The following is a 26,993-nucleotide window of genomic DNA, read 5'->3' as shown; positions in this document are numbered from 1 at the left end:
TTTAGGGGAGGGCCCTTTGTCTCTCAGGTGAGAATCACTTAATATTCAAGGATATTACCACTCCCTCGCATATTGGCTTTCGACCACAAAACGTGGTCGTCTTTAAAAATTTAAATCAATATATTTATTTCTGTGAATGAGTAAGCTGAATGATCTTCACATAATTGTGAAGTAAATATTCTAGCCTAGAAGACTGATTACACAGATGTCTTATTCAGGACGATTTAGTGTGACTTTTATGGCCTTATTTCAGCTACATGTTTTCCCCCAAAACTTACTAACCACGCATAATATTTTTTTTCTAACAAATGCAAACATGTACATCCACTTTGGTCACATATTATTGTAGCATAGTTTGTGCTGAATACAAAACATACATGTTGGTCAATAGTATATTATAAGTAGCTGAAATAAGCACAAATATCAGGGCATGTCAACACATCTCAAGGGCCCCAAAATTACCTCAGACCCCAGAGGGTTAACCTTGTTTAGTCGCCTTTATTTTATAGTATACAGCACCGATTTAAGCAGCAGAAATAACGACCATGGTGCAAATGAAATAATTTCTGCTGCAGCGCAGCTCCAAGAGAAACGGTAAACATCGTTGTTCAGTTGAATGTGTCTGCTCCGAAAACCTTGGCTGCTGACATGCTGCCTTGCTGTTTTCAGTCAATGACTTTGCAGGCAGCGTTTGTTCACGAAAGTCATGAAACTGATATCGGACATGCTTTTGGGGCAGCTTAATGGTTCAGTGGCATAGAACAAAATAGAATAAGCTTTGTTGATAACTAAGCAGTTATTTAATTACTTAATACTGATTACTCGCTAGAAATAACTTCAGACACCATCTTTATTTTGCTCAACCACACAGGATTGTGGGTACAAAAAGGCAGCGAAGGATACATCTATTCTGCTTTTAATTATCGACCAAATGAAGGTATCTCATGAGGCAGGAAGTAAGGCTAACATTGGATTCGACATGCCTTGATGCCTTCCTTCCTTGAAATGTGTCTTCCTAAGGTAGCATTTTCCAGTTTCGGATGCAGCCTTCATTTCAACATTAATTCTGCTAGTTGTATTGTCGGGAACACGCTTGTCCCAGAGCTATCTGGTTGTTATTGAACATGCTTGTTCTAAAAGCTGTAGTTGTATTGGGAACATACTTGTTCTTGAAAGATTATTGAAAAGGTAGTTTTTAATCAGCTGAACAACTACTAAAATTCTAATTTTTATGATTATTTTACTTCCTTTTATGTAAAGCAATTTGAATTACCATTGTGTATGAAATGTACTATATAAATAAACTTGCCTTGCCTTGTGTTTACAATTTAAGGTATTTATTATTTTGTCTGTTAGTTTAAGCATCCCCTGATGATTTTTGCATTGTTTGCATTGTGATCTACCAGTTCAGCTAAAATGACATAAACAGGGAGTGCCTTGAGAAAATATATTTAATGGACATTAAAGACATAGCACAAGTAAATCATATTATATGCTTGCTTGTAGATGTTGTGTGATGTATCATCTTCATTCTTCATCCTTGCTCTTCAGTAACAGAAAATAAAAATTAGGTTACATGCAATGCATATGAAGACCCCTCCTTCACCCCTTGAACAGCTTTACAATACCTTCCCAGCCTCACGGCTCTTTGCTCTCAGCTTGTTGACCTGGGACTCTGCGATGTCAGCATGCTCCTGAGACTCCTCCAGCTCATGCTGCACCTTCCTGTACCTGGACAGATGAGTGTTGGCCTGCTCCTCCTGTTTGGATGTCACAAGATATCCAACCCCTTACAGAGCATTGCACCTATGGTACTGAATGTATTGTCTAGGAAATATCAAAATCTCACACTTATGACATTTGACATTAGACTTACAGCTTCTCCAACCTGGCACTTGTAGGCCTTCACTTTTAGCTGCAGCTTGTCTACCAGATCCTGCAGTCGGCTCACATTCTTCTTGTCTTCCTCAGTCTTTGGGTGTAAGAATTGTAGATGGTCTTAGGTAAACTTTGTATATTATAATGAAATGTAAATTTCTAAATGCTGTGTAGTTGTACCTGGTAGGTGAGCTCCTTCACTCTCTTTTCATATTTGCGCACTCCTTTCACAGCATCTGCACCACGTCTTTGTTCAGCTTCAACTTCCGCCTCCAACTCACGCACCTTCAGTAGAGAGTCATGTTGTCACGTGTCAAATCTCTAACATAGCCAGTTCATCTAAGACTGCATTTAGCTTGTTATTTACCCTGGACTCCAGTTTCTGGAGCTGTTTCTTTCCACCCTTCATGGCCAGACACTCAGCCTCATCCAGACGGTGCTGCAGGTCTTTGACAGTCAGCTCCAGGTTCTTCTTCATCCTCTCCAGGTGCGCACTGGTGTCTTGCTCTTTCTTCAGCTCCTCAGCCATCATGGCAGCCTGAAATATAAACCAATTCAAATGAACTACCCAATATAGACAGAAATGCCTTCCATGAAGGTTTCCTTTGTTACCACATGCAGCTAAACAAAGTCAAATAACTGTTTAACTTAGAATAGAGGAACAAAAAATAAACACCCACATCAGTGATGGCCTTCTTGGCCTTTTCCTCTTCATTTCTGGCCTCCTGGAGTGCGTCATCCACCTCACCTTGAACCTGGACCAGATCAGCCTCCAGCTTCTTCTTGGTGTTAATAAGACTTGTATTCTGTGGGATTTAAGCAGGTAGTTTAGTGGACATTTAACTAAAACTCTGTTATCATGTAACCTGAATTTGCTGCAAGTATAGGTTTTCTGTACTTGTGAGTGCAGCAGTCCCACACGCTCGCTGGCATCCACCAGTTCCTGCTCTGCCACTTTGCGGCCTCTCTCGGTTTGCTCCAGTGCAGCTCTCAGCTCCTCAATCTCTGCTTGCATCAGGTTATTCCTGCGCTCTACCATGGCCACCTGCTCCTTCATGTCCTCCTGTTCTCTGAGAGCTTCATCAAGGTGCAGTTGGCCATCCTGTGGCAATGTTCTTTCGTTGTTAGTTGCATGTCATGATTTGTTTAATTCATATATCATATTCATATTATCAAACATTTTAGATGTGTTGGAAGTTCCTCATTCTATAGAAAGATACCTTGAGTTGGCCTTGGACGTTCCTGAGCTGTTTCTGGGCCTCAGCAGCCTGGCGGTTGGCATGACTCAGCTGGATCTCCATCTCATTCAGATCTCCCTCCATCTTCTTTTTGACTCTCAGGGCATCAGTTCTGCTTCTGATCTCGGAGTCCAGAGTGCTCTGCATGGAATCGATCACTCTTTGGCTGTTCCTCTTGATCTGTTCCATCTCCTCGTCCTTCTCAGCAAGCTTCCTGTCAATCTCACCCTTCACCTGGTTCAGCACCAGCTGCACACGAAGAATCTTGGATTATTCATGCTCCAGGGTGCCCTGATGGATAGTAGTTATAATAAGAATCGTATCAAGCTCACAGGAAAATTATGTAATGCTTTGTTAAGAAATGAATTGATTTGACAGTTTTAAGTAACAGTACTTCAGCTTCTTCAAGTGCAGTCTGGATCTCTGCTTTCTCAGACTCCACTGTCTTCTTGGCTTTCTCTAACTCATGAATACTCTTTCCAGTCTCTCCAAGCTGCTCAGTGAGGTCAGAAATCTCCTCTAAAGGGTTTTAAACAGTGGAATTGTAAAACATTCTATTTTAATGCATCTTTTAAAAATGCTTTTTGAGCAAAAAAAGTGACATTTACGTAGCAGATTCTTGTTCTCCCTCTTCAGCGTCTCAAGATGGTCAAGAGCTTCCTCATAGGAGTTCTTCATTTTGAAAATCTCAGTGCTGAGAGAACGAGCTTCTTTCTGAGCACCTTCTAGTTCAGCCTGGTTTTCCTCATACTTCTGTTTCCACTCTGCTAAGACCTGAAGAAAATGGTAGTCATTGTTAATTAGCCAAGTCAATGGCTCAAAGTTTAGATTTAAAGATTATCTGCATCCTTCTCACCTTGTCAAAGTTTCTCTGCTTCTTGTCAAGGTTGGCAGCCAATGCATTTGCCCTCTCCACATCAATCATGAGGTCTTCTACTTCACCCTGCACCCAGTCTCTGTTTGGTCTTTTCCAGAGAGGCACACTTGGAGTTCACTGCCTCAATGGATTCTTCAGCATCCTGCAGACGCTGGGCAAGCTTTTTCCTAAATGAGGTGGTATAAAATGAAGAAATCTTAATAACATTTGAGATATTAAAAGAAGGGTGCCAAAGACATTGTTGTTTGTTGTATTTACTTGGCTTTCTCAAGCTCCTCAGTGCGTTGGATGGCATCAGTCTCATATTTGGTTCTCCACTGAGCCACCTCACTTTTGGCCTTAGACATTCCCCGCTGGAGTTCAGCTTTGGCCTCCTGCTCCTGCTCATACTGCTCTCTGAGCAAATCAGAGTCATGGCGGGCAGACTGAACTGCATGGGCCAGAGTATTCTTGTATCTTCCTGTAAGGCAGCATATTTTGAGTTTTTCAATAATCTAACTCTTATTTAGATTATATAACCTAACCCTAAACCTAACCTAACCCTAACCCTAACCCTAACCCTAACTCTTATTTAGATTATCAAAACTTAATTTTCAAAATTAATCAATTTTGTATAACTTTACCTTGTCTTCTTCCGCAATATGCCTTTTGAGCTCCTCAATTTGCTGTGTATAAGCCTGTTTTCCTCTAGTTAGCTGTGAAACAAGTGCTTCTTTTCTTCCAGTTGGCGGCTAAATTCACCTTGGAATCACGTTAGAAATATTACAGTGAGAAACTTTTGCTAACACTATTTTAAGCTGTCCTTGTTACACGTTACATGTACTTACTATTATAATAACTATTAATTATGCATAATTACATGCAAGTAAACCTAAACTAAACCATATTCCTAACCCTAACCATATAGCAAGTACATGTAGTGAAATAATAATACTCAGTACTTAAATGTATAATTACACTGTAAATAGGACACCTCAAAATAATGTTTAACCAAGCTTTTAAATGCATTTTTTAAGGTTTTTACATGTGTATCTTATTTGCCATGCCTTACCATTTTCAGTCTGAAGTCTAGCACGTTGTGCATTCATGTCATTCAGCTGGTGAACATTTTCATCACTCTTGGTCTTGATTTCACTCAGCTGGTCTTCCAGGGTACGGCACATCTTCTCTAAATTAGCCTTAAAAGGTACAGGGTTGTATACAGATGTATGTACAGATCCTTTTATATTTAGTGATTCTCTAATGGAATTACCTTTGCTTTAGCCACAGCCTCCATGTTGCTTGTCAAGTCATCAATCTCCATCTTGTATTCACTCTTCTCCTTCTCCAGCTTCTGCTTGACCTGCTGGAGGTTGTCGATCTGTTCTCCCAGTTCAGCCACACTGTCTGCCTGCTTCTTTCTGAGAGCTGCAGCTGTAGCTTCATGCTGCAAGGTAGACTCTTCCAGATCACGACGCAACTTCTGGAATTCAGCTTCACGCTTCTTATTCATCTCAATCTGGGAAGCAGTGGCACCTCCAGCTTCCTCAAGCCTCTCGCTGATCTCCTCAAGTTCCCTGGAAAGATCAGCTCTCTGCTTTCCACTTTAGCACGAGTTTCAATTTCCTCTTCCAGCTCCTCAATACGGGCCTAAATAAAGAATGAAAAATCATTGATCCAGTGATTTTGGTAATGAGGTTTTCACAGCAATGCATCTACATCACAGTTTCACAGCAAATATTATGGTTAGCAATACCTGGAGTTCTTTGATCTTCTTCTGCAGCTGTGCTCCCAAAGACTGTTCATCCTCTTGCTGAGAAGCTGACTTATCTCAAAGTCCTTTCTGTTTTAATTTAGTTTTATTTGTTAAATGTGCAAGATACAAATATTTGTGGTGCAGCCGTGTAAAGTTCTAACATCTGATGTCGACTCACTTTTTAATCTTTTCATCTTCTCTAGGTCCATTATGGATTCCTGGGCCAGTTTCAGATCACCCTCAAGCTTCCTCTTGGCTCTCTCAAGGTCCATACGGAGCTTCTTCTCTTGCTCCAGTGAGCCCTCAAGCTGTTTTTACAGAAACCAGAGCATTAAAATCTGGTATATAGCAACAATATTAATTTCACTTTGATTGATGGTCAAGCCACAGCCATATCACCCTGCAGCCCAAGACCGGTTGCCCACTGAAGCTAAGCAGGGCTGAGCCTGGTCAGTACCTGGATGGGAGACCTCTGGTGAAAACTAGGTTGCTGTTGGAAGAGGTGTTAGTGAGGCCAGCAGGGGGTGCTCACCCTGCGGTCTGTGTGGGTCCTAACGCCCCGGTATAGTGACGGGGACACTATACTGTCAAAAAGCACCGTCTTTCGGATGAGACGTTAAACCGAGGTCCTGACTCTCTGTGGTCATTAAAAATCCCATGGCACTTCTCGTAAAGAGTAGGGATGTAACCCCGGTGTCCTGGCCAAATTCCCTCTACTGGCCCTTGTCTATCATGGCCTCCTAATAATCCCTATACACTTGATTGGCTCTATCACTCTCTCTCCTCTCCACCTGTAGCTGGTGTGTGGTGAGCGCACTGGCGCCGTTGTCCTGTGGCTGCCGTCGCATCATCCAAGTGGATGCTGCACACTGGTGGTGGTTGAGGAGAGACCCCCCACATGATTGTAAAGCGCTTTGGGTGTACAGCAATACACAATAAAGCGCTATATAAATGCATCATTCATTCATTCATTCATTCATTCATTATTCTCATGCCAAACATCTTACATCGTCTACTTGCTGCTCAAGCTTTGTCTTCGCTTTAGTCAGAGTGTTGACTTTGTCTTCCTCTGTCTGAAGGTCATCAAGAGTCTGCTGGTGTGCCTCTTGGAGGGCTTTCTTCTCTTTGGTCAGCTTGGCAATGCTCTCATCCTGAGAGGCCATCTCCTCCGTCAGGTTTTTCACCTAAATGGAAACATTGATTATTGGTTTCATTCTCAAAAGCCTGAATCACTATCAGCATTTTGACAATGTCAAAAAATACTGACTTTATTTTCTGTTGCATGTTTCTCCTTCTCCACTTTGGCCAAGGTGAGCTCCAGGTCATCGATGTCTTTCTTCAACTCGGAGCATTCATCCTCCAGTTTCCTCTTCTTGGCTGTCAGTTCAGCATTGATTTCTTCTTCATCCTCCAGTCTCTCGTTTGTCTCTTTGAGTTTGGCCTCGAGCTGGATCTTGCTTTTAATGAGACCTTCACATCTCTCCTCAGCATCAGAGAGGTTTTCAGATTCCTATTCATTGACATGGGTGTAGCTAATGACTTATGTTCATAGCTGTAGGATCTATTTTAGGATCAGTAAGAGCTGAAATACTCACAGATGCTACTTGCAGTTGAAGGTCATTTTTCTCCTGAAGAAGTGATACCATTTTCTCCTCAAGTTCTTTCTTTTTAGCTAATGCCTTTGTTAAATCTTCTTTCATTTTCTCAAAGTTCTCCTTCATTGCTGCCATTTCTTTCTCAGTCTCCGCACTCTTCAGAAGAGGCTTGATCTTGAAGTAGAGCTTCATCCATGGCCAATGTTTGACATTCATGAATTAACGGATGTTGTATTGGATGGCAACAATTGACTCTCTGTTGAAGTGAGTTTCTGGGTTTTTTTAACCAAAGTCTACAACTGTATCTTTCCTGCAAATCAAATAATGTAAATTTCACCCACCTCCTCTCCATAATCTTCACAAACTCATGAGGAAGCCTCGACAAACAGCCTGAGTCATGGTAACCAGCTCTGCTAGTTTCTCATCTCTCATCTCCTCAAGAGTTCCTAACAGACCAGCTTTAAAGAACACCTGTAGAATATAATGATTTACAAATATATAACTTGTTTACTGGTATGTTATAGAAGCTCTTCCATGGAGAGTTGAGTTTAGTCACTTGTTGTGTAGCTCACTTTTGTGTGTCCGAACTTGTATTGGGTGTGGTCCACATCAATAGAGCCCAAGAGTTTCTCTGAAGCCTTTTTGTTGTCAATGAACTGTCCCTCAGGGATGACACTAGCATTTAATACTTTGTATCTAGAGGACATTCAGGCAGAGTCATGTTCTTGTAAAGGCACAAAAACATATTTATAAGATGGTGAAGATTAGATTGTGCATCATCTTCAATTAGGAGGTTGGAAAAAGGTAGCTTTACCTCTGCTTTAAGTCACCATATAGGATTCTGCTGGGGAAACCCTTCCTGCAGATTCCGATACCCTCCAGCACACCATTACACCTGAGCTGGTATATAACCAGGAAGTTCTCCATCAGGCCTGAAATGCAAATGTTCTTAATGTTCCAGACATATTTTCAAAACTGTAATGAATTTGAGTATTTGGGGATCAAGTTTACCTGGAGTCTTGGACTCATTAGGAATCAAGCAGTGAACAAAGTTAGGGTGAGTGCTCCTCAGGTTAGTCATCAACTTACCCAAGTTCTCCTGTGGATTTATTGATGTTATTAGTCTAAGTTTTAATGGTGAATAAGTTCAAATCATTAATTAAAAGAGAGAATCTTTTAACCACCCTTCTTCTTGCCTTTCTTTCCACCGCCACCCTCAGCTGTTTTATTTCAGTGAAAAAAATGGTTATTTTTGATCTCATGTTGATTTCCATTAACCCCTTCAACAAATCACTTTGTGAAAATATTTTGCACATGATTAAAACACCAAGGATTTCAAGAAATGCAGATGTTCATACCTTCTACGCCTGCATGCGTGGCATACAGGAAGGAAAGCAGTTTGAGCGATGACTTTTGGTAAAGTTGTACAACAGAGTCGTTCAGTGGATCCTTGTTCTTGTCCAACCAGCCAACAATGTTGTAGTCCACAGTGCCGGCGTAGTGCACCAGAGAGAAGTGGGCCTCTGCCTTACCTTTGGCAGGCTTAGGCTTCTGGAAAGCTGCACTTTTGCCCTGATGCTGATCATGCAGTTTGTTTTTGAAGCTTGTGTCTGTAGCCTTGGGGAACATGCACTCCTCTTCAAGGATGGAGAAGATGCCCATTGGCTGTTGAAAAAATGTTCACTCTCAAGTACAGGCACAATATGAATAGTAAATTTAATTTACAGAATATCCTCTTACCTTCTCAATGAGCTCAATGCAGGCAGCCAAGTCCATACCAAAGTCAATTAACTCCCACTCAATGCCTTCTTTATTGTACTCCTCTTGCTCCAGAACAAACATGTTTGGTTGAAGAACTGTTGCAGTTTCTCATTTGTGAAGTTGATGCAAAGCTGTTCCAAGCTGTTGAACTGATAATTCAACAGAGGCAAGATCATACTGCTGACTGTTATCTTTTATATCTTGATTCTTTCAGAGACATTAAAGACTGATGCTCACATCAAGCGATGTCCAGCACTCCAATGAAGAACTGTCTAGGCTGCTTGGTATCCAACATCTCATTGATACGGACGACCATCCACAAGAACATTTTCTCATAGACAGACTTGCAGAGAGCTGAGACTGCGTTGTTCACCTGAGAAATTCAGTGTAAGTGATATTAGACTTTACTTTCTGAAAAGTGAATGGCTCTTATAAATATTGACATTTCTAGGTTTATTCTATGGAGTAAGTGAGTTTCTGTAGGCACTGCCTTGTTGAGAGTGTTGACTACCCTATGTATAATTCGTGTGATCAGGACAAAAGACTGGATAGCAGTCTTGCGACTAGTTTTGTTTTGGCGATTGTGCTCTTGTATGAACCTTTCTCCACTTGCAGAACTAGTGGTCACTAGCTTATTCAAGAGCAGTGCTCCAGTCTCTGCTCTGGTGCGGAGATGCAGCAGATCTTTCCTGATCTCCCACTAAAAATTTGCTGGAGGGCATTAGAGCTCTATGTTTGCAGCAACTGCGGAGAAGAGGTCAGAGAGGAGGTATATGACAGTGGCTACGGAAAAGAGGAAACTGACCCCCGCTGCTATCCATGGTCCTAGGTAATGTATGGTCACTCAGGAATAAGATAGATGAACTTACAATTATAGATGAACTCTAACAAGGAGATGCTTCAAGTATAGCAAGTCTTTGGTGTGAACCAGAAAGTGTTGTCAGATGGGCCCAAAAAATTCTTTCAGACCCGCTCATGTCCTTCACCCTGAGTACCTGCTTCTTGCCTCAGGAAGATGCTTTAGAGCCCTCCAGTGCAGGCTCAACCACTTTAAGATCTCCTTTGTACCCCCATCCATCAAAGTGCTATATGGCAAACCAGCCAGACGTTAACTCCCACAAGGCTACTTTTTGTAACCATGAGCATGTATTTACATTTTTTTTAAAGATGTGTTGTATGATGGGCATAGTGCAATCTTATCTTATCTTATCACCTGTGGTACTATCTGGCCTTTGGTCACCATCTCATTCCCGACCTTCACTCTGGGGTAGCACAGAGCTTTCAGCATGTCAGCAGAGTTGAGGCCCATGAGGTAGGCGATTTTATCGGCCACTGAGAAAGAATAGTTTTAGAAATTATTGTCACTTACAAAGATATATAAATAGAACATCTTACCCTCAGTGCCATCAGGTTCAGCCTGCTCCTCTCTCTGCGTCTGTTTGAACTTCATGTTCCCATGATGCATCACAGCACCTGTCAGCTTGTAGATGCTGATTTTCTCATCAGCACTGAAGCCCAGAATGTCAATGGCAGTCTGTTTTAACAAATAAATCTCCAGTTTTGTGGGGGTTTTTTTCTGTTTTGGTGAGATAAATTGCATAGAATCTGTAAATAGTACTAGATCTAGTAATAATGAAGTTGTCCACATACATCTGTGGCAATGAACTCCTCCACGTCATTGATGCTCTTGACAGTGATTTCACCCTGGCTGATCATTGGATAGTCATAAGGGTTGGTGGTGATGACCAGGGCCTCGATAAAGAGTGCAGCATGTTAACAGTGATCTCAAACAAGGAAATAACTGAAGCACACAATACTGTAGATTTCTCACCGAGCAGCTCTGGCTTGTGTCCAGTCATGAGCTGGTAGAAGATGTGGTAACTCCTCTCAGCCGACAGCTGGAATGTCTTTTCCAGCAAATCTTTCGAAAAAAATATGTTCAGTTGATGAATCCACCCTTTCAATAAAAATATTTGGCTTAAAACAATGATGTCTCACAAGTTTCAATATCAGCTGAGGCCAGTTTTCCAGTTGTCGCAAAGTGAATTCTGATGAATTTACCCTACAGAGATGGAAATATTTAGAACAGCTTAGAATTAACCAGATTTGGAATTTTGACTGAATTTGTATAATGCACTTAATCTGACCTGAGCAACTTACAAAACGAGAGGAGTTGTCATTCCTTACAGTCTTGGCATTACCATAAGCCTCCAGCAGAGGGTTGGCTGCAATGATTTGATCCTCTAGCGACCCCTGGTGAGCATTTAAGTAATTTCATAATGTAGAATATTTCTGTTACTGTACCTTAGATGATATTTGATTATTTAGTTTAGTTACCTGCATTTTGCCAGGGACAGATTCTGTCTTCTTCCCTCCAGACACAGCGATTGTCGCAAAGTACTGGATCACACGTTTGGTGTTGACAGTCTTTCCTGCACCAGATTCTCCACTGAGTGTATGTGTTAAAGATGGAAAAGATAATTTTTCAGTATTTTAGAAATGACTTCTTCGATAAATTAGCTTTTATTTACGTGCTTCTTTGAAAACCATAATTGTCAGGTACTTCATTTAAACGCACACCAGAAAGCTGCTGAAGATGTGAAACCATCAGTCGTATCCACATGCATGGTTTTAGTGGTGTGGTCTAAACCTTGTATACATGCAACCCCATCAGTAAGCAGCTTTCGCCCCACACATTTCTGTTACTTTGGTTCTCATTTTGTTGTAGTACATGCCAGCTAGAGCAACACTTATGCATTCACATGTCCACGTAAGCAGAAAAGCCAGCTGTTCTGGAGTTCCTGCAGGCCCGTTTCTCCGCAGGGTTAACCCACTCCACTATTAAGGTCTACGTGGCAGCTATTTCGTCATACCACGCCCCTAGTAGTGGCCAGTCAGTGGGTAGACACCCCCTAGTTACACGTTTCCTCCGCGGTGCGCTGAGGCTGAGGCCGCCTGTACGATCACATGTCCCCACGTGGGACCTGGCTGTGGTACTGGAGGCTCTGTGCGTGGCACCATTTGAGCCTATTGAGGAGATTTCGGACAGACTCCTCACCATTAAGACCGTTTTCTTGTTGGCCATCACTTCTCTGAGGAGGGTGGGTGACCTTCAGGCCCTGTCTACGGCCCCTTCGTGTATTGACTTTGCGCCCGGTTCGGCGAAATCTTTCTCTACCCCCGTGCGGGGTACGTACCGAAGGCTCCAACGGTCGTACCACAGCCAGTCGTACTCCAGGCCTTCTGTCCTCCTCCCTTCAGGGAGCCAGACCAGGAAAGGCACAACTGTATGTGCTATCGCAGCACTGTATGTGCTATGTGCCCTTCAGGGAACCTGGTTACATACGTAACCTAGTACGACTCCTCACCATTAAGACCGCTTTCTTGCTGGCTATCACCATGTGAGTCACCTTCAGGCCCTGTCTACGGCCTCTATTGATTTTGCGCCCGGAATGGCAAAGTATTTCTCTACCCCCGCGTGGGGTACGTACCTAAGGTCCCATTGGTCGTACCACAGCCAGTCGTACTCCAGGCATTCTGTCCTCCTACCTTCAGGGAGCCAGATCAGGAGAAGCACAACTGTATGTCTCCAGTGCGAGCACTGGGCACGTACATCCACAGGACATCCCTGTGGAGGAAATCGGACCAACTGCTTGTGTGCTATGGTACCCCTAAGAGGGGTCTTCCTGCTACGAAGCCCACTCTTAGCAGGTAGATAGTGGATGCCATCTCTCTGGCATATGAGGCCTCTGAGCGTCCCCCGCCGCTGGGAGTTAGAGCGCACTCGACCCGAGGTGTGGCGGCCTCCAAGGCCTTCTGGGCAGGTGTCCTGGTTCAGGACATCTGCAACGCTGCTGGGTGGTCCACGCCTCTGACTTTCGCCAGGTTCTATAACCTCGACATCCGAGCCACTCCAGGCTCGTCCGTCCTATCGTCCTGACACCAGGCAGGGACTTGTCAGTCTGGCGGCGTTGGTATCTCGTTCCCAAAGTATCTCTGGACGCAGCTCGAAGTTCCTGGAAGGGAACGTCTCAGGTTATGTATGTAACCATGGTTCCCTGAAGGGAACGAGATGCTGCGTCCCTTAGCCACACTTCCGGCATCCCTGCCCGCGCTTGCTTCATGACTTGGAGCTGACGCCGGCTCCGCCGCACGTGCTTTTATACTTCCTGGTCGTGACGTCACCCCGCCCGTGACGCCTCGCCCTCCTTCGGACTGATTACATCTGATATTCAGAGCATGGTCACGCTGAAGGCGTTCCCAAAGCGTCTCTGGACGCAGCGTCTCGTTCCGGTTATACGTACATACGTAACATACATACGTAACCTGAGACGTTTTCCATTAAAGTCAATTCATCACAAATTTTGCTGCCGTTCTGCTGAGAGGTTTGTGATTGTAGCTCCGTGTAGCTTCGCTTTTCTGCTGATTTTACTATCACTGTTTAAAGTGATAAAATATAACTTAATTCCCTCCATATTTCTGATATTATCTATCAAACTAATCTTAGCCGGTTAGCTTGTCATGTAGAGCTGTCAGAGCTGATAAAATGTAAAACTGTAACTTGAATGCAATGAAAGGCGCTTTGGATAAAAGCGTCTGCTAAATGCATAAATGTAAATTTCATTCGCGTTTCCACTCGCGCTTCTATTCGCGCCTATTATTGTTTTCTTTTTTCCCGCTCCGTTTCATCTCTCTCTCGCTCCGTTTGAACTCACAAGTTCATCAAACAACAGTGGTAAGTAAATCATTCCTCTATCACGGTGAGTAATGGCTTCTCCTGCTCTTGTTATTTGCACTTCATGTCACATGTATAGTTTATCTCTCTCTGTCGGCGATGAGGGATTCACATGTGATAAATGCAGGGATGTAGTTAGGCTGTCAGAGAAGATTTTAGAACTAGAGACACACATCCAAACTGTAACTGAGGATAGTAAGAATGTGAGGGCTGTAGATATGGCTTTGGATGCGACTACTTCAGCGAGTCCTGTACATTGTTCGGTTCCGGTAGAGCCCGTGTAGCAGGGCAGCTGGGTGACAGTGAGATGGCATAGTCGTGGATCAAAACACCCCTCTTCCGTTCCGATCAGAACATCAAACAGGTTCTCCCCACTCAGTGACGCACCCACTGAGAAACCTGATGTAAGTGCTCTAGTAATTGGCGATTCTATTGTACGGAATGTGAAAATAGAGACACCAGCCACCATAGTCCATTGTTTACCGGGAGCCAGAGCACCTGACATCTTGGCAAATTTAAAAGTGCTGGCTAATGCTAAACGTAAATTCAGTAAGATTGTTATTTACATCAGCGCTAATGATGTTCGACTTCGCCAGTCGGAGATCACTAAAAATAATGTTAAAGAGGTGTGTGAACTTGCAAGTACGATGTCAGACACTGTAATATGCTCTGGTCCCCTTCCTGCTTACCGGGGTGACGAGATTCATAGCAGACTGTCGTCACTCAGTGGCTGGAAGTCAGATAGAAGCAGGTCATTTGTAACTCTAATGAGAGCAGTCTCAGTACTATCATACGGTCTAAAATCTGACTGGAATTCCGCTCTAAAGAATTTTTCTCTAAGAAGGAATATAATTGTGAGGATACTACCTTTTCTAGTATCTTTGACAGAAAAGGGAGATTTGAGATCGGTCTGTAATTAACTAAATCTTTGGGGTCAAGTTGTGTTTTTTTAATGAGAGGCTTAATTACAGCCAATTTGAAGGTTTTGGGGACATATCCTAATGACAATGATGAATTAATAATAGCCAAAATAGGATCTATGACTTCTGGAAGCAGCTCTTTTAGTAGTTTTAGCAGGGACACTTAATTTCTAGCGATTATCGTAAATTTGATTTTGACAGATACTATTTAAATTAAACTGAGCTAGACAATGACATCTCTGAATTTAATAATGAAATGCCTTTAACTGAAAAGTGTTTAATCTTATTTTTATACATTACTGACACTCTATCCTCCAATTTGATACTGTTAAGTGCTTTGACACAGTCTGTATTGTTAAAAGCGCTATATAAATAAAGGTGAATTGACTTGACTTGACAAATTTTCTGCTGATTTTATTAGTGGAGTTGTTCTATTCCAATAACCTAATTTCAGTTGTGTTTCAGTTACAGTTATGAGAGAAGATTGGAAAGCTAATTGGAAAAAAATACAGTTATGAGAGAAGATTGGACAATATAAGTCTTGAGAATGTGGTTTTCTGTTTTATTTAATATTGTATTCTATTCTTGCTTTTTAGAGATAAAGTTTTTATCTCTAAATAATAAACCATACAAGATATACACAATTTGGTACTCTTTTCAACCAAATGTTTGCTTGGTCACACTTTATTTTAAGGTCCAGTTCTCACAATTAACAAACCGTTAACTATGACTTTTTTCTCAATAAACTCTTAATTTGCAGCTTATTAATAGCTTGTAAGGTAGTTGTTAAATTTAGGTATTGGGTAGGATAAATACAAGTACTAATAAACAGACAATATGTCAATGATAGGCATGCTAATAAGCAACTAGTAAATGATGTGAATTGGTCCCTATACTAAAATGTTACCGTCTGCTTTAGAACTGAGTGGGATCTGTCATTTTCCTTTCTTTTAAAATGAAAACCAATATATTTAATATGCATATGTTATGGCTGTGTAATCACAAATGTGATACTTGCTGTTTTTTCCAGAGAGTGTCTGATGTGTCTTAGGTAGGAGATGCTAAGAGAAAGGCAAAACATCTGGCAATCCCATGCAGTAATATGTGCTTACTTGGAGTAATTCAGTCAGTTTAGTTTCAAAAGCATGTTGAATATACAGTGCATGTCCATAATGTAAAATCTTAAATATGCTAACTAATTACCATGTGTCAGGGTTAGCCATTTTAAAATGTGTAACATTATGTGATATTAGGTTAATAGTTGAAGAACATGATGAGAAACTCACCCACCTTTGAGTTCCAGTCAGTCCCTAGAGGAGCCTGAAGCAGCATCTTATATAGACAGAATAATGTTCACTCAGCAGAACACACTCACTGTATTTGGTCATGTATTCTTAGCTCCGTTTTGTTATGTTCATCAATATCATGACACTGACCAAAGATATGTTATCACTTATTGTAATTAACTGTCCAGTCTTAATTATTTTTTGTTTAGTTTAGTTTATTGGAAATACTGTGTTAGAGAACATCTTATAGAACAGATAATGGGTTGAGATAATGACAGTGAACGTTTCACTAAGATGAGGTGAATTGACACCTTGATGAATTAAAAGATCCAATACTTTAATTAAAAGTTATACTTGATATATTTATGGACATCACTTGTGATCTTAACCTTGAGAAAGGGTTGTTATGTGAAGGTATCAGTTACTGGAGTTCAGACATAGTTTAGGTCTTATGTTGGGCATAAGCTTCTTCAAGTGCCTTGGCACTACATTAGAGCCCAGTTTAGCCGTGGGGAAGCTCTCAAATGTCACTGGGATACTGTTACCAGAGGCCTTGGAAGCTTTTTGTGTGACAAAGCAACAAATTTGGGCACAGCAGTTGTCATTCATGTCTGTGACACTTATGCTGAAGGCCAGCCACGATCTGGCAGAATAATGCTGTGTTGCTGTACAGAAAAAACTATCAAAACGAATGAGATATGTTACCTGAAATGAGTCAAGTCCTATTCCAAAAGAATAACATAATACATTTATAAGTAATGCTTTACAAATATATGAATATTCCTTGAGTGTTTTTTATTTTTTAAATGTAGCTTTCTCTTGTAGGCAGCCTAATCAGATGAAAATGTGACATGTTTCATACACTATAAGACGTGTAGCAGTTAAACACATTAAAGCATCTAATTTCATCTGGATCTTATTTGGACTAAATGTCAGCTTTGTTTTTAGCCATGCATTTCATTTTTCTTCTCCTGTCTCTCTGCTCATTTCCAGTTTGTTATTTCAGTTTTACACTCTTCTAACTGCTGTACTTGTCTGTTGTGCTCCGGCTATCTGTTAATTTGTCAATTTTGTTGATCTCAGAGTCAGATACTTATTATAGTCAATCAAAGTCTGTTGCTCTTTCAAAGTAGCCTTTAAAAAGTCAAGCTTTTAGGTCTATAATTTCTTATGGTTACACTTTATTTCGATAGTACACTTTAGACATTCTACTAACTATAAGTAACTTTGTAACTACACATCAACTACATGCCAACTAATTCTCATTAATTTGCAACTACATGTCTACTAACTCTCAGAGTAGACTGTTTGGGTAGGTTTAGGGTTAGTAGAATAAGTTGATGTATACTTGCATAGTTTCTCATAGTCACCCAGATAGCACATGTACGTCTGCAAGATATCTATTAAAGATCTCTTGATCTGGAAAGCATCTGCTGTCTACAAACGTCTGGCAGATGTCTTTCAGATGTCAGTTTTACATACATTCTAAATCATAAAAATCTTAAAGACATCTAATAGACGTCTATTTGACATCTAAAAGGAAACGTCCTATAGATGTATTGCAGATGAGCAATACATCTGAGCAGTAATGAAAGCACTAATGCATGAAAGCATCATGAACGCTCCCATGATTTCTTCAGGGGTCTTGAAGATGGTGTGGCATTGGGTGTGCGGTGTGTCTGAATTTGGATCATGCACTTGTCCTTTTTCTTTGCCTTGAAAGGTCAATGAAATGTGTCCAACCATCTTTCCTAGAACCTCTGAGAAGATGGCAGGAGGCTGTGCAATAAATTCTAAGTGACACCTAATAAGATGGGAACATGTGGACAATGAAATTGTAAGGCATCTTTTCCCTAAGGATGGACATATTAGGACTTTACACAAATATAGCTGGTCGGTCAGCTATGCCATCAGGGCTTTGCCATTTGTCAGCATAGGTCACAAGAGTTATTGTGGTGTCAGGTTGTAAGCTTTGATATCAGATGGTCATTCGCTTTAATCCACCCTGTCTCTGACACTTCCATTTAAAAGAATATTGTAGGAAGCTACTGATTCAGTTGGTCTTTAATTATTGGTCATTATAAAGGAAAACTTTACATTAGTATTGTGCTTTATTTGTTCATTTATCAGGTGCTTTTATTCAGCAGCTTCAGCAACGGGTACACAGGCATACTTTTCGTGCATTGATTGTTCGACTTTCCTGTTGTTGACATTCAATAGTGGAACGCATTTGAACTAGCCAGGTAACATTTCTTTAAAAATGTAAGATTTTTAGTGTAATTGTTTTTGCAGACATTCTCTGGCCCTTTGGATGCTTTGTTGCTCAAGTGCTTTACTTAGGACAATTCCCAAGCAAGAGTTAAATCTTTAGACAAAAGTGGTGTGGTTGAAGCATGAATATAGTGTTACTAATACATGATGAGATGAGAATGCATCTTTTTTAATATCTTAATATTTAATATTTGTCCATCTTCGAGGGATAGATTAGGGTCTTGTGATTTAAACAATTGTGACTGGCAGCGACTGTGTTCTACCCAGTTCAGGCTAAATTAATATTAGTCTTTTGATGAAATTTGAGAATTTCACACTTGGATTAGGTATTTATCATTAGAATTTTTTTGGGATGGCTAACTGGAAAAAAATGATGCATTTGAGTGCTTTTGGAAGGGCTGGTAGCCAACCAGATTGCCAGTTTATATATTTGGTAATAACCTAATATTGTGAAATGAAATTGGTGGTGATGGCGCAGTGGATAAGACACATGCCTTTGGTGTGAGAGACCCGGGTTCGAATCCACTGTGAGACACCAATGTGTCCCTGAGCAAGACACTTAACCCCTAGTTGCTCCAGAGGCGTGCGACCTCTGACATATATAGCACTTGTAAGTCGCTTTGGATAAAATCGTCAGCTAAATATGTAAATGACGATTTTTTAGCTAAAATCACTGTAATTTGAATAGTGAGTAATGATCTAATTATTTACATGTTTTGTGGGAAAAACTTTCCAATTTTTAAGGTTAGTTATCTACGTTAGTTAACAAAAACTAACACCAAACAGCACTGCTACAGCATTTATTAATCTTAATTTTAAATAACATTTTTAAAAATGCACTAGTTAAAAAAATGCATTAGTTAATGTACTGTGAACTAACATTAACACAATGACGCAGTGAAAACATTACGTAGTAACTAACATTAAGTTGGATAAATGGAACCTTATTTTAACGTTTTCTATTCTGTTCTATTCTATATATTTGCTCCTCCCAGTAATAGAATGTTGCCGATGTATGCTGTCCTGTGCTCCTCAGCTGTTGGCGTTCCATACAACTGTACTGTAAGTGTCTCCAATCTAACAGCTGCAGAATAAATATATATTTACACACATTTATTGTGTAAAATACTGTTGTTACATTGGCTAATATGTCTGTCGCTTTGGACTTTTCAGTTACTGATGTCACTTTAGAATTTTTTTTTCCTGTCAACCATCCATCATGTTGATTAATGTAACAGTCAATTTACCAAACATGCAGACAGCTCTGTCACAGTTAAAATTAAGTGTTTGGATATAATTAGGAATCAAAATGACATGCTCTGTCAATGCCTTTGACATTTTATCACAAAATTCAAATGATGAATAGGAATCTAAACATAATTGGCTATTCAAGTACGTTATAATCTTTCTAATGCTATAAATTAATTTTATCCATTGTAATGGCGATCTATGCCTTTCTGTTCTCCTCCATTTCAACAGGGACTGGCACAAAGGATTTGACGCGTAAAAACAAAAACTTGCAGTGTAATAGTTTACTTTTCGTTTGTCAGGATACAACAAAACTCAAAAATCAAACTTAAGAACTATTTACACCTTTTCAAGCTTCAAATTAAATATGGTTTCAATGAACGGTCAAAAGACTGTCTAACACCAAGCCCCTTCCTTCTTCTTCTGGCTCAAAACTATCAGCGGTCGCTTACGTATTACAAATGAAATTGAAATTGACCTATGAAACTTCACATATGCAATCAAAATATCACAAAATATACAAACTGTATATTAAATAACAACCACTCTCAAAATAAATAATATAACAATAATATAGAAAAATATTACAATGTTCTTAATGTTCTTTATGGCTCTAAAACTCTTGCCCCCTAATTGTCTATGCCTAGAGCGTAACAACTATCTTATTCAAATACTAGTTTATACAAATAAATAGTCCACAATTTCTGTGAAATTTATATTTACAATCTTTATGTAAACAAAGTTTTGTTATTGGTCTTTCCAACTGACAAGTTTTTGTCTGAACACAAGCACGTCGAACAATACCAGAAGCATCTGGTATAGTCTTGAGAATTCTTCCCATAATCCAAGAATTCCTTGGAGCAGAATTATCTACAATGAGAACAATGGGTCTCATTCACTAATAAGTGCATACGTTTTTCGTATTTATACGCACATTTGAACTTCTCACAAAAACTTTACGCCTAATTCACAACACGTGCGTACGCACATGAGCTTGTTCTTAAACTCGTTCTTCTGTTAGTGAATCAGGAGTCTTCTAAAAGAGCGCCCGCGTGCACGAGGTTAGTGATTAGCATAATGCACGCCCAAACCAGCTCCATATAAGGGCTTTCCGCAAAGCGGCACTCGTCTAGAGAAAGACAATTATGGCATCAAAACAAAAGACAAAGAAAAATAACTTTAACGATAATGAACGTGAGGTTTTGCTGTCGGAGGTGAAAGCCAGACAAAATTTGTTATTTAAAAGCAACTGAACAGCCATTCGTCACTCTCAGCAAACATATCTGTGCGCCAGAGCCGGCGCCAGGGCACCTCCATCGGGGGGCATTTAAATTTCTAGGCGGGGGGGCACAAATCACGTTTTGTGTGTGTGGGGTGTATTCGTGAAGAGCGTGCAATAACAGTCCTCTTTCACAAACACTCCTGGTGGCATGATTGGTTGTTTTTTCATGAACAGAAGATGATTCAGAGACAAAGGCTCCAAGTCGTTTGGGTCATCGGATGCTTTAGTAATTGGTCGGTCGTTGATAATGGCTTCAACTTCACATAAAATGGTGTAAAGCCCTTCATCGTCTAATACCTGTTGATTCAACACTGAGTTCAAAACCTTTCGAACTGTGCAAATTTGTCTTTCCCATACTCCTCCTTGATGGGATGCTGTTGGAGTATTGAAAATCCACTTAATTCCCTTTTGAATCAGAACTTAGCTATTTTGGACTGATCTAAATCTTGGATAGCTTCTTTAAACTTTCTTTCAGCTTCAATGAAGTCTGTACCATTGTCTGATCGAATCGTAGACACTTGTCCTCTCCTGCAGATGAAACGTCTTATGGCATTTATGCATGATGAAGTATCAAGAAGACTATGATGACCTCAGAAGACTACGGAGAGTAGTAGACTGCTGAGCGAATCATTGATGCAACCCTCACCACTCTCCAAGAGCTATACTTATCCAGAGTGAGCAAAAGGGCTGGTAAAATCACTCTGGACCCCTCACATCCATCACACTCCCTCTTTGAATTGTTACCATCTGGTTGACGTTACAGAGCTCTGAGCACCAGAACGTCCAGACACAGGAACAGTTTCTTCCCTCAGGCAATCTATCTCATGAACACTCAACAATAAATGTGGAACACACAACTATAATACATTATCCATTCACCACACTCACTTATTTTATTTTTATTTTCTCATTTCTAATTTGCACATACTTGACCTGTACTTACATAGTTGTCTATATTATATATTGTGTTTTTGCTGCTTTGTACATTGCCTATTTGGATATTTGTATATTATTCTTTTATTGTCTGTGTCCTGTCCTGTTGCTGACTTTCTGTTGCACTGCGGAGCTTCTGTCACTACAAAAAATTCCTTGTATGTGTAAACATACTTGGCCAATAAAGCTCATTCTGATTCTGATCAAGGCTGTTGGCCACTTCAATATGAACTGCTCTTACTGTTAAACATGTAAATAACACTCCATACCTCTTCACCAAGCTGCATCCTCGTTTTAGTAAGAAGGGACAAAAATAATCCACACCTGTATGTGTAAAGGGAGGATTATCTGGCAAAAGACAATCTCTTGGTAGATCTGCCATTTTCTGTTCGCTGACTTTGGCATGTAACCTTCTACACACTGTGCATTTAGAAATCAGTTTTCTTATGACTGCATTGGCAGCTCCTACCCAGAATTTACTTCATAGTTTTGAAAGAATCTGATTTCTGCCGATATGGCCTATGTTTTTATATATATCCTTCAAAATCAACAAGGTTATGTACTGTAGTAGTGTGTTATGTGTAAGCCAGGTTAAAGAAATGTGTCTTTAACCTAGATTTAAACTGACAGAGTGTGTCCGCCTCCCGAACAGTGTTAGGTAGATTGTTGGGTGCTAAATAGATAAATAATCTGCCGCCCGCAATCGATTTTGATATTCTAGGTATGATCAAACGGCCAGAGTTTCTTTGTCACATTTCTTAGTTTGGGTGCTAAATAGGAAAAGGATTTGCCGCCAGCAGTCGATTTTGATATTCTAGGTATGATCAAACAGCCAGAGTTTCTTTGTCACATTTCTTTGACTTGATCTTCACTGGGACTATGGCTAGGATGCATTCACTGTTTCTGGCCCCAGTATATCCAAATGTTTCATGGTCTACCGAAACTGAGCTTTTTCTGGATTCATTCTCTTCACAACTGCTGGATTTGGAACTGTTCTCCTTTGGAATGTGCAAAATGCTTGGATGCATCTTGGAACATTCTTCACAAGTAAGTCTTTTCTTACAGTCTTTGCTCAAATGCCCTTGCGTGAGACATCCAAAGCACAGTCCTTTTGATTTCAAAAACTAAATTTTGTCCTTGTGTGCTTGCTCTTTAAATTTGAAACATGCATTCAAAGCATGGTTCTTTTGACAGAATGTGCATGCAACACAAGATGTTTTGTCAAGTTGAGGTTTTGTTTCCTTCTTTGTCTCACCTTGTTCTTCTGTTCAGTACAGATACTTCCTTTGGGAGTAAACTTTTTGTACTTCAAGTCAGGCATTTTGCTTTTCTTCCCAACATTTGCATCAGTCAGGTCCTGAATATCTCCAAACAAGGGGTAATTTTTTACTTTGGTTTGACAATCAATATATTCCACCAAGTTTGAAAACCTAGCTCTTCTGCCCACCCTTTCATGAATGTATGCAACATTTCTCCAACTCTCTCTCATTTTGTAGGGGAGTTTGGAGATGATAACCCTCATGTTAGTGGGGTTGTCCAATTCAGCCATATAATCCACATCCTGCATAGTGTTGTGGCATCCAGTCAAGAAAAGAGCATATGCACTCAGAATCTTTCCATCCTCTGATTGGATCTGAGGCCATTTTAGTGCCTTTTCAATGTACGCTGAAGCAATTTTAAGTTCGTCACCATAATGATGTTGCAGCAATCTTCTTGCCTCTTTATATCCACTTTCTGCACTCATATGTCCACAACTCTTTACCAGGTCTTGTGGTTCACCGCTGTTATATTGCTCCAGATAGTTATATGATACAAAACATTGCAAAGCAGCTCTACAGGAAATCAAGTTTCCACAATATATTTATATATTGCAGAACCTTAATATATTTAACTTATGGCAAAATTTGGTAATTCTGTATGTTGTCTGAGCGTTGGCATCCTCTGAGGTCCTCTGAGGGGTTGGCATTATCTTTTCTCGGGTGTTCGGTCATCTCAGATCATTTAAGGGTTGGATCCAGACTGAAGCTTCTGTCATTCCTAGTTACCACGGGATGTTAATCAACAGAGAAACAAATAGAGACATAATTAGTGTAGCTGCTGTTCCATCTAAGCAAAAATAATTTGTTCAACCCAAGCTAAAGAATAATAATAATGTACATTTGATCAGATATAACTGCAGTACAAGATTATAAGATGCATTATGTGAAAGCTTGGCTAAAGAGATGTGTCATTAATCTAGATTTAAACAAAGAGAGTGTGTCTGAACCCCGAATGTTATCAGGAAGGCTATTCCAGAGTTTGGGAGCCAAATGTGAAAAAGCTCTACCTCCTTTAGTGGACTTTGCTATCCTAGGAACTACCAAAAGTCCAGAGTTTTGCGACCTTAGGGAGCGGGTTGGATTGTAGCGTGGTAGAAGACAAGTTAGGTACGCAGGAGCTAAACCATTTAGGGCCTTATAGGTAAGTAATAATATTTTGTAAATGATACGGAACTTAATAGGTAGCCAGTGCAGAGACTGTAAAATTGGGGTAATATAATGATATCTTCTTGACCTGGTAAGAACTCTAGCCGCTGCATTTTGGACTATCTGTAGCTTGTTTATTGAAGTTGCAATACAATACAGCAGTGCATTACAATAGTCCAGTCTAGAGGTCATGAATGCATGAACTAACTTTTCTGCATCAGAAACAGGTAGCATGTTTCGAAGCTTGGCAATGTTTCTAAGATGGAAGAATTCTGTTTTTGTAACATGGGAAATATGTTTTTCAATGGACAAGTTGCTGTCTAATATAACACCCAGATTTTTGACTTTAGAGGACGTAACTGTCATGTCCTGCTGGTGTGCCCTTATTGGCCACCAGATGTCACTGTGTGTTTGTTTGAGCACATAGCTTGTTGTTTGTGGTTTGTGTCATGTGCTCTCCTGTCTATTGTCTGACCCCGCCCTCCTTGTTATCTCATTATTGTTTCAGTGACTTCACCTGTGTCCTCCTCGTTTGTCTCCCTATTTATTCTCCTGGTGTCTGCAGTCCTGTGCTGTTTCGTTGTTTAATGTGAGATGTTTGACGTTGTGTGTGTGTTTGCAGTCATCGGCCTGCCTGCCTGTTTTCCCCCCCTCGGGGTGGTTTTTGTTTCGTTTTATTATTAAAGGACCCACCGTTCTCCTGCACTTGAGTCCTCGCCTCATCTCTCTTCCAGAATACGTGACAAGTACAAAGCATGCGTGAGTCAATGGGTACAAAACCTATATATACAAATATACATATACATGCTAACAAATCTATTAGTTTTGGTGGTTTGTATTTTTTTTCACCACAGGTGATGAATCCTGCTGACTTTCAGTCTCTTCAAACTGTTTTCCTCTGAGAGCGCTGTACCAACATCAGATGTTCAACTACACTGATATTCTATGGTAAAACAAGATCCTTGACTACTGATTATGATTTTTTTATCCATGGAAAGCAGAAATGTTTAAATAACACACGTAAATATCAGGTATGATTTACTTGTTGAACAGAATCTTTTGCAGGAATGACTCCAGTCTGTTCATATCTCTGTGGTTAGATCAGTGTGCACAATGCGTTTTCACCTTCATTGTTTTGATTATACTATATTAATAAAATAAAAATTTTAAAAAACAATTTTTTCAATCTCCTCACATTCACTCTTACCTGCCTCAAAGTCGCAGTCACACTGATGGGCCATTATGGGGCCATTAGGGGAGGGCCCTTTGCCTATCAGGTGAGAATCACTTAATATTCAAGGCCATTACAACTCCCTTGCATATAAGCTTTTGATCACAAAACATGTCTTTAAAAATTTAAATCAATATTTTTTTTTTTCTGTGAGCCAATAAACAATGTATTTCACATAATTTTGAAGCAAAAATTCTAGGCTACAAGATCCAGTTCTCAAAAGTCTTGTGAAAATTATGCTGCGTGTTTTATGGCCTCATTTCAGTGACTTCAAAATTGTTTTCACTAACTGCGCATAAACGTTGCTTTCTTAAAAACACAAATCGTGTACATAAATACTGCTAACATATTATTGTAGCCCAGTTTGTGCTGTTTACAGTGTTATTTGAATTTAGCAATTTATATTTTTATAAGCAACTGAAAAAAGCACATGTCAGGGCATGTCGAAACTTCTCAGACCCCTGGGGGTTAACCTTCGCCCCCATTTGGGGCCTCACAGGTGAAAATAACCTACCTAAATTAAAATGGTAACAGTTCTTGACAGTGTGCTACACAAATTAGGTATCTTTGGAAAGAAGACACTCTGGGCTTTACTATCCATCATCCAGAGTTGATAATGCTCAAAAAGATAGTTATAGACACGGACGTGCCTTGAAAAATATTTTTCCACACTGAATGTTTTTTTTATTTCATATACAAATACATGAAACAAGTCCTGGAGCAATCCAGAAAAGTAATGGATCGAACGCCACATGTCTCATGAGTTCATATTTCAAATTTGAAGAAGATGCCATGAAAAATGAGAGTCCTGCAATATTTTTTCTGAAACTATTTATAGTCCCCCCCACCCCCCTGTTTGAGGAAAAATAACCACCAAATGGATTGCAGAATTATACAAGCTATTTTAGTCATTATACATGTTCCTGCGTAGTTTTTCAGCTATAAAATATTAGACAGATTTATTTGAGCACAAAAAAATACAAAAATAATTAGAGTAATAAAAAAGGGGGAAAAAAATAGAAAACAATTGCTTTGTATATAGTATGTATACTGAAGTATTCTGATTGCCAGACATGAAGTGATATTGGCAGACATGGTCATAGAGTCAGTAATCACACGCTGATGTGCTTCCATTCAGATGATAAGCATACAGATGGGCCATATAATAAATAATAGCTGATCATTGAATCACAATGATAGCCGTCATAGAGTCGGTAATAAACACGCTGATGTCTGTCCATACATATTATAATCATGCAGATACGGCCACATTCCCCACACAATACACACACATATACAAAATGTAGAAGAAAAAAAAAACAGTTTTTTTTTTATGTAAAAAGCATATCGCTAAGTTACGCCCCGCTCAGATGACAGCGTCATAGCCTGCGTCACGCTTTCAGGAGGGAGCGCCAAATTCAAATAATCTATATTCCACTTTTCTGAGACTTTTTTTTCCGTGGACGGTCTCATTCTGTTTGTAAAACTGTATGCTACAACACAGTGTTGTTTTTTTACCACCAAGACGCTGTTTTTGA

At 40.1% G+C, this 26,993-nt stretch overlaps 1 pseudogene across 1 annotated transcript; it reads right to left on the bottom strand.

Annotated features, from left to right (window-relative positions):
- Positions 1-1,527: 1,527 nt before the first annotated feature.
- LOC306874583 (myosin heavy chain, fast skeletal muscle-like) lies at positions 1,528-23,503 on the bottom strand (annotated as a pseudogene). Its single transcript has 37 exons — positions 23,015-23,503; positions 20,946-21,123; positions 12,576-12,633; positions 11,245-11,533; positions 11,083-11,146; positions 10,902-11,005; positions 10,735-10,836; positions 10,480-10,618; positions 10,298-10,416; positions 9,341-9,457; positions 9,064-9,264; positions 8,682-8,988; positions 8,501-8,543; positions 8,335-8,447; positions 8,138-8,255; positions 7,896-8,019; positions 7,665-7,794; positions 7,324-7,579; positions 6,996-7,238; positions 6,736-6,912; positions 5,907-6,036; positions 5,729-5,815; positions 5,246-5,622; positions 5,045-5,171; positions 4,617-4,734; positions 4,252-4,487; positions 3,973-4,160; positions 3,725-3,890; positions 3,511-3,635; positions 3,099-3,407; positions 2,777-2,980; positions 2,559-2,684; positions 2,246-2,416; positions 2,059-2,163; positions 1,877-1,972; positions 1,629-1,760; positions 1,528-1,545 (listed from the first exon to the last, which is right to left on the bottom strand). The product of its transcript is annotated as a myosin heavy chain, fast skeletal muscle-like (transcript).
- Positions 23,504-26,993: the final 3,490 nt, after the last annotated feature.

Source organism: Barbus barbus (assembly GCF_936440315.1).
Source record: "Barbus barbus genome assembly, chromosome: 9".
In the NCBI taxonomy this organism is placed as follows: Eukaryota; Metazoa; Chordata; class Actinopteri; order Cypriniformes; family Cyprinidae; genus Barbus; species Barbus barbus.
The sequence above is the reverse complement of the archived record's forward strand: the minus strand, read 5'-3'. Positions and strand labels throughout refer to the sequence as shown.